At 54.0% G+C, this 8,096-nt stretch overlaps 2 long non-coding RNA genes across 3 annotated transcripts; both read right to left on the reverse strand.

Annotated features, from left to right (window-relative positions):
* Positions 1-937: 937 nt before the first annotated feature.
* On the reverse strand, positions 938-3,478 carry LOC102246808. 2 transcript variants are annotated; one of them, XR_314391.2, is made up of 3 exons: positions 3,232-3,478; positions 2,579-2,700; positions 938-2,487 (listed from the first exon to the last, which is right to left on the reverse strand). It is a non-coding gene; the product is annotated as an uncharacterized LOC102246808 (long non-coding RNA). The 2 variants fall into 2 exon arrangements; XR_001359453.1 differs by having other exon boundaries at positions 2,579-2,713.
* Positions 3,479-4,793: 1,315 nt separating this feature from the next.
* Positions 4,794-7,380, reverse strand: LOC106723735. Its single transcript, XR_001359448.1, has 3 exons — positions 7,193-7,380; positions 5,311-5,388; positions 4,794-5,051 (listed from the first exon to the last, which is right to left on the reverse strand). It is a non-coding gene; the product is annotated as an uncharacterized LOC106723735 (long non-coding RNA).
* Between the last annotated feature and the right edge of the window lie 716 nt (positions 7,381-8,096).

Genomic DNA, 8,096 nt, shown 5'->3' on the forward strand with positions numbered 1-8,096 from the left:
CGCGCACCGTCCTGAGAGTGTCAAGGACATCGGGGTGGGGGGGTGTCCCCCATTCTCTAAGGGGCTGTTGTGAGCAGGCGCCAGAGTCGGGCCCCACGTGAAGACGTCGTGTTTGAGACCTTCTGCGCCGTCCCCCAGACAGGACTTGCCACTGGTCTCCGGTCTCCAGCATCCTGTTTGGAAGGTGCCCTGGGGAGCCGAGAATCTGGCCTCCGGTGAGTCATCACACCAACTATCAAGTAGCAGCAGAAAGGACGCGGCACTCCGTCCCCCAAAGCCTCCCTCTGGCCCTGGAAATGCCGGCCGCTGGCTGAGGGGCCTTCTTGCCCAGGTCTCCCGGATGCCCTCCTCTGTGCCGACACCATACAGTGCAAACTGCTTCTTCACGCGGTCAAGGGCGCGCCCTCCGCTCTCTCTGCCATCCCATTCTTCTTCTTCAACGGGCATGTTCCCAAAAACGGTCTAGACAAAGCAAAGCATGATTGGCTGCTATAGAATGACCACACCCTTGGAGAGCTTCATCCTGTGCACAGGGCAATGCACACTACACGTTACCGGTCAGTGGAAAATGCATGAGCCGGCGATCGCTGTTAGACAATCTCCTGGTACAGATATATCTCACTATCTCACTATCTTAGACTTTCCTATGGGGGAAAAAAATGCACTTGAAAACTGTTTTCTTGCCTGGCTGGAGTGGGTCAGGGGTTAAGAAATGACCTATGAACCAGGAGGTCACAGTTGGATTCCTGGTCAGGGCACATGCCCGGGTTGTGGGCTTGATCCCCAGTGGAGGGGCGTGCAGGAGGCAGCCGGTCAATGATTCCCTCTCATCATTGATGTTTCTGTTTCTCTCTCTCTCTCTCTCTCTCTCTCTCTCTCTCTCTTCCTCTCTGAAATAAAAAATATATATTTTTTAAAAATTTTGTTTTCTGTGTGTGTGTGTGTGTGTGTGTGCATGCATGTGTGCACTCACGCATGTGAATGTTGGTATTGGCGGTGGCGTTTGTTTTCAGCTTCTTCAGTTGAATGTTCAGAAAGTGCATTTTCCATCTTATGTTTTCATAAGCCCATTGTGGCTACAGATGGCTCTCTACTCATTTGGACCCAGCCCCTAGGTTCTGGTACGCGGTGCCATGAACTTATAAGTAGTTTACGATGTCAGTTTTGACGTCTGCGTCCAAGAGTTGGTTTGGAAGGTGTTTTTAAATTTCTAAGAGAGAAAACAAATTGCAGCATATTTCCTAGAAATCGTTTCTACCGCCAATTCGAGGACCGGCTACCTTTCCTTGCGTTGTTCAAGTCTATCTCGCAGCTCTCACATTTCAAAAGTCCCGTAAGAGCCCATGAGCATCCTCCCAGCCCTGCAAAGCAGAGCTGGTTTGATTGACAGGCTGGTTTGATTGACAGGCTCGGGGGACGAAGTCCACAGGGGTGAGATGGTGTGTCCAAGGTCACAGAGCAGAGAAAGGACATACGCCAAGGCCCCATGGCGACCACTGCTTGTGTGCTGCTGCCACATCCAGCCCTGGCTCTGGATAAGGTTCCGTGTTTCAACAATGTTTATTGAATGTCTAGCATGTGGCAGCTACGGTGCTGGTCCAGCATGAGTAACAGAGTAAAGTCTCAGCCCGCCGGGCCACTGCGTGGGGAGCTCACGTTCAGGGGAGCGAGGCCTGGAAACAGCAGAGGAACCCGGAATGCAGAGGAATCGCTGCTGCAAACTCACGGGAACAGCCAGTCCTCGTCACAAGAGCCAACGTGGCCGTGTCTACTGGGGTCCCGGGAATTCTTGCAGGTTCCCTTGACCTGGAGGCACCCCTCTGAGCGCTGCCAGACACCAAGGGCCATGGGGGAGCGCATGTATCTGAGCCTTGCTGTACTCATCCATAAAATGGGCAGCCATGTCAGGTGCCATGGAGAGAGATCCTGGCACCAATGCTCAGCACCGTACCTGGCATCGTGGGGGCCCCTGAGTGGCTGAGGGAGCCCCGCGTAGTAACAGAACAGGCATCTGATCCAGGAACACGGAAATGGCACGTTGGGGAAGCACGCAGAGCTTCACGGAGACCTGCTTTACGGAGCCCTGCTTCATGCTTCATGGAGACCTGTTTCATGGGGACCTGCTTCATGGGGACCTGCTTCATGGAGACCTTCTTCACAGAAACATGCTTCATGCTTCATGGAGACCTGCTTCATGGGGACCTGCTTCATTGAGACCTGTTTCATGGAGACCTGCTTCATGCTTCATGGGGACCTGCTTCATGGAGACCTTCTTCACAGAGACCTGCTTCATGCTTCATGGAGACCTGCCTCATGGAGACCTGCTTCATGGGGACCTGCTTCATGCTTCATGCTTCATGGGGACCTGCTTCATGGAGACCTGCTTCATGGAGACCTGCTTCATGGAGACCTGCTTTATGCAATGGCACCAGGACCTGCCTGGGCATCAAAGCTGTGTCTGTGTCGCTGTCCAGGAGAAATCATTCCCTGGAAGGAAACGCCCCTAATACTTTACTCTATCCCCACAGGACACACAAGACGCCCTCAGCACCACGCCCATCCTCTCCTGCAGGCTCACCGGGGGCTCCAACCAGGGACCCTGGGAGCGAAGCCTGCGTCATTTCTGCTCACAGAAGCGGCGTTCTCGCTTTGTAATCAGCAGGCACCGTCGTCTCCTGATGTGGGGGCTACGGCCTGAAACTGTGTGTGACGGCTCAGAAAAGTTTGAAGAACAAAAAACAACAACAAAAAAAAGAGTTTTGAAGTCTGCTAAATGCCCACCATCTCCATAACCACTCGAATCAGGTTATTTTTTGTAATTCCTTTAAATGAAATATCTTTGATAATAAATGCAAATTAGGGAACAATAAATTATAACTTCTAGGCTGACCAGCGACTAATTACATAGATTATAATTAACTCCAGTTTCCAACACAAGGTATTTATCTTAATAATCAGCCGCGCACATTAGCATATCTGAAAGGGATTGGCCGCACAGGCCGGGCCATTTGAGGAGCTCAGAGCTTCCTCCCGGGACGAGGAAAGGGCGCAGACTCAAAGGAGTGGCGGTTACTTCCCAAAGACGTTCGGGCTAAGTATACAGTGAGGGGCTCAGATTATAGGTGTAGAACCCCGACTTGAAAACATTTACCCTAAATACACCCTCTGACCACCAAGCCGGAGCCTTCGGGATCTAAAAATCTATAATTTCCACGGATCTGATCCAAATACCTTTAACCCTGCTGGGCGCTGTGAATGCCGCCAGCATCCTTCGAGGCTGTGGGTGACGGTATGAGAGCGACCAGAGGAGACAGGGTTTTCGGGAAGCCCCCCACCTTCTGCGCCATCAGCAGGGAGAGCCAGTCCGTGTGGCGATGAGACGAATTCCACGGATATCCGTCCGGTGCCGCTCTCCCAGGCATTTTATACGTTTTTTTTTTAATATATATTTTTATCGATTTCAGAGAGGAAAGGAGAGAGAGAGAGAGAGAAACATCAATGATGAGAGAGAATCATTGATCGGCTGCCTCTTGCACGCCCCCCACTGGGGATCGAGCCCACAACCCGGGCATGTGCCCTTGACCGGAATCGAACCCAGGACCCTTCAGTCCACAGGCCGATGCTCTATCCACTGAGCCAAACCAGCGAGGGCCCAGTCATTTTAGCAACTTCATTACCTCTCTGACCCACAGGGCTCTGTGCTCCGGGGATTGTAAACAAGATGAGGGCCTGCCCGGCCACCTGAGGCCAGCTTTAGTAAGATTCAGTGTTTGGGGTTTTTGTCTTTCCTTCCTTCCTTCCTTCCTTCCTTCCTTCCTTCCTTCTTTCTTTTGTCTTTATTGATTTCAGAGAGGAAGAGAAAGGGAGAGAGATGGAAACACCAATAATGAGAGAGAATCATGGATTGGCTGCCTCCTGCATGCCCCTCACTGGGGGTCGAGCCTGCAACTCAGGCCTGTGTCCTGACCAGGAATCAAACCCTGACCTCCTGGTTCATTCGTCAATGAGCCACACCGGCTGGGCAAGAGTCAGTGTTTTGCGTTCTACGTGTTCTAGAGTTCAGGGGTGCAGTGAAGAGGTAGGGAAGTGGTCCCAGCAACCTGGGTTCCTTCGAGACCATGCTGCCTTCTCCTCCAGTGCTCACGAGTCTCTCTCTCTCTCTCTCTCTCTCTCCTTTTGATGCAGCTGTAATCCCAGCTCCGGCCACTATCGCTGCATTTTCCAACAGGTCCTGGGTCACTGTCCAGGGGACTTACACGAGTCGGACCCGCCAAAGGCACCGCGAAGGTCAAACCTTCCAGCCGCAATAGAGCACCTCCCCGATTTAATCTGGGAGATTGATGCGCAAATCACCCTGATTTCGATTTGGCGCCAGGGTTATAAACACACTTGCAACCGCCGATAACGGGGAAGATGCGGCCCAGGCGCGGGGCACTGTATTTCACGCCCTGGGTGAAGTTTTCCCTGATGCAGCCATAAATCAGCCCGCCAGGGGCGTCTGATGGAGGCAGCGAGGAAGCCAGGGATGGAGACGTGGACCCAGGAAGGGCTGGGAGCCATCGGCTTGTATCAGGGCCACCGAGCACAGCGGGGGCTGCAGAGGGCCACGGAAGAAATCACGATGCCCGGCCGGTGTGGCTCAGCGGTTGAGTGTCGACCTATGAACCAGGAGGTCAGGGTTCGATTCCCGGTCAGGACACATGCCCGGGTTGTGGGTTCGATCCCCAGTGAGGGGCGTGCAGGAGGCAGCTGGTCAATAATGCCCGCTCGTCATGGATGTTTCTCTCTCTCTCTCTCTCCCTCTCCTTTCCTCTCTGAAATCAATAATAAAATAAATATATATATTTTAAATGTATAGTTCTGGGCACTGGAGCAGCGCGTCTGGGAGAAGGAAGGGCAGATTAGAAAGCCACGTCTTTCCGACACACGCAGTGAACTGTGAGGAGGAGGACGCAGTGGAGCGGGGAGAGCGGGAAAGCATAAGCAGGCAATCAGACGCCGCACTTGGCGGCAGCTTCTGTGGCCACACTGTCCCTGCAGGTCCGTCCTGCCTGCCTCCACGAAAGGCTTACATCAGATTCATGTATTTTTTTTTTTTAAAGAAAGCACCAGTCACTCTAATTTATATAATCATTTCGTAAAGTGGCCCAAATGCCAGGCTGCACTGGTCCTGGGCCGTTGAGCTCAGTGCCTCCACGCCCACCCCCCTGGGCCCGGGGGCCTCTGCCTCCTGCTTAGGGTCAGCTCTCCGTTCTGCTTATGGAGAAGGTGTGCCCCCAGCTTCCTCCCGCCCTCACCGCCCCCATTCACCTGGGGGAGCCCCAGCCAGCGGGTGGGCGCAGGGCCTTGCTCCTGGGGGCATCAGGGACATGCCTGGCGAGGTGCTCCCTGGGAAGAAAAAGAACAATCCAGGCTGGAAAGAGCACAGAGAGGATCAGTAACTTGCATCACATACCCCCCTCCCCCCCCACACTCCTGTTCTCCCAGCGCAGACAACGTCTCTGCTCACGCAGACAGCCGCCCGTCTCCTCGCGCAAAACAGGACCAACGGGCTGCATTTGCAGGAAAAAATTGCTTCCACCTGATGCAACTAAAGGTTTCTTCGATTTAGAAAAATAAAGCTGCTTCCTATCCTGCCCGCGTGGACGCCTTGCGTGTTCCTGCCGCGTAAGAGCGCCAGGATTTGGGTCTGAAGTTGAAGGCACTGGAGAGACCCAGCCAGGTGCTTGGAGGGGTGAGGGGGCCGACTAAGAAGCCTGTTTCTCAACAGAACACCAGACCGCGTTTTCCTTTCCCTTTTCATTAAAGTGGAAACACACACACATACTTCTTCCTCTTCCTCCTCCTCCTTCTCTTCTTCTTCTTCTTCTTCCTCCTCCTCCTCCTCCCACTCCTCCTCCTCCTCCTCCTCCCACTCCTCCTCCTCTTCTTCCTCCTCCTCTTCTTCTTCTTCCTCCTCCTCCTCCTCTTCTTCCTCTTCTGCCTCCTCTTCTTCCTCTTCTTCCTCTTCTTCCTTCTCCTTCCTCCTCCACCTTCTTCCTCGTCTTCCCTCCCTGGCCTCCTCCTCCTCCCCCTCCTCCCCCTCCTTTCTGCCTTTTCTCTAATGATACCTTGGAAAACCAGGCGACTAAATGAAAAACTCCGCCTTGCCTGTAGGAAGGGGGAGAATCCCAGAAATTCTTAAAGCTCAGAGGAAAGGTAACTGACTAGTCTCTCTGGGGTCATTGCATCCAAATTAAACTTCCAGGGTGACACGGTTTACACCCTCACAGAACAGAACAAAAAGATAAGGATAAAGACCCTCCCCCCGAGGTGACAACTCAACTTAAAATAACAAGGAAGAGAGAATGGAGGAAAAGAAACCGAGTAATCATTCTCCCAAAAGGCAGGGCTCGGCCCAGTGATTAGAGAAACCCCAGCCCCCTGCTCAGTGAGGCCCCTCCTTCCTCCCCTCACTCTCCCACACCAGGCGGAAGGCTTGCGGGCAGGGGGGGGGGGAAAAAAATGTGTGCACAACACACCACCCCAAGGGTCCCGTGCAGGCCCAGCCAAGAGGGCGCACAAAACGCTCTTCCTTCTGCCTCCGGACGACGGGGAACCTTCTGGATGGCGCTGCCCAGAGAGAAAAGACAGAATTCGGGGGAGCAGGCACAGGTGGAGGAGGCCCAGTGGGTCCCCACCGGGCCCAGTGCTCCTGACCCTGGTCTTCCCAGGAGGAGGGGAGGGGGACTTGGACAGCCACCCACGTGATTCCCCAGCTGAGGGGCAGCCAGCCCGGGGGCAGGAGGCTGACCTGCTGGTAAAACACTTCAGGTAGAGCCGTAGAAGGAGGGGCCACATACTTCCGGGGTGAGCCTGGGCAGGGGACAGGGGGACTTGTGGGACAGGCCCTGGAGAAACCCCCCACCCCCACCCCCTGCAGGATCGGTTTACTATGCACTGTGCCCCCTTCATCTTCTCCTCACCGACTTGTCCCTGGGGGAGCGGGGACCAGGTCTAACCGACTCTGACAGGGCTCTGAGTCCCTGGGAGTTCGAGGCCGGGGCCTCCGCTTCCCGCACTGGGAAAGGCAGGGTGGCCTGTGCTTCCAGTGCAGTCTGACGCCACCCTGGTCACCTGCGAGCTCGGTGACAGGGCGGTGATGCCTCTGTCCTGTGCATCACACACAAACGAAGGAACAAGTGATTCCTACCGGCACCCCCGAGGTCAGGCGGGCTGACGGAGACGAGGCCTGGAAAACACGCCCTGGCCTGGCCGGAGGCGCAGTTGGTTGGAGCGTCATCCTGATGCGCCCAGGTGGCAGGTTCGATCCCTAATCAGGGGACATGCAAGAATCAATCAGTGACCAATGAATGCATAAATAACAGCATCTCTCTCTCTCTCCCCCCCTTCTTCTCTCTAAAATCAATAAATGTTTAAAAGTATACTTTAAAAAACAAAACACAGCCCTGGCCACGGTACAATCTACACTGTCCTCATGGCTCAGCCTCCCTCCATGCATGGCTTAGATCAGGGGTGGGCAAACTTTTTGACTCGAGGGCCACAATGGGTTCTTAAACTGGACCGGAGGGCCGGAACAAAAGCATGGATGGAGTGTTTGTGTGAACTAATATAAATTCAAAGTAAACATCATTACATAAAAGGGTACGGTCTTTTTTTTTTTTTTTTAGTTTTATTCATTTCAAACTGGCCGGATCCGGCCCGCGGGCCGTAGTTTGCCCACGGCTGGCTTAGATGGTGGGAGTGGACATTAGGAAATGTCATCTTTGCGTCTGAGTTAACTCCGTATTCCTTGCAGATGTGATCTCTGGGCTCTGACAGTCTTATTAGAGCCTGGTGCACGGAATTTGGGCAAGGGGCTTCGTCCGGAAGGTCATCCGGAAGGACGTCCGGAAGGTTGTTCGGCTGTCTGGCCTAATTAGCATCTTATGCTTTCATTATTATAGATTAGTAACGCGGGGGTTGATGTGGGGGAAGACCCGGGGGACTGAATGAGGGAACTCGAGTGGCTAGAGCCGTGGGTGTCCGTGCTGCATGCTGTTAGGACAGGTGAGCGCCTCCCACCCAGAGAGGGATGCCCACGGGGACACCCCCCC

The sequence above is a fragment of the Myotis brandtii genome, unplaced genomic scaffold, assembly GCF_000412655.1.
Source record: "Myotis brandtii unplaced genomic scaffold, ASM41265v1 scaffold633, whole genome shotgun sequence".
Lineage (NCBI taxonomy): Eukaryota > Metazoa > Chordata > Mammalia > Chiroptera > Vespertilionidae > Myotis > Myotis brandtii.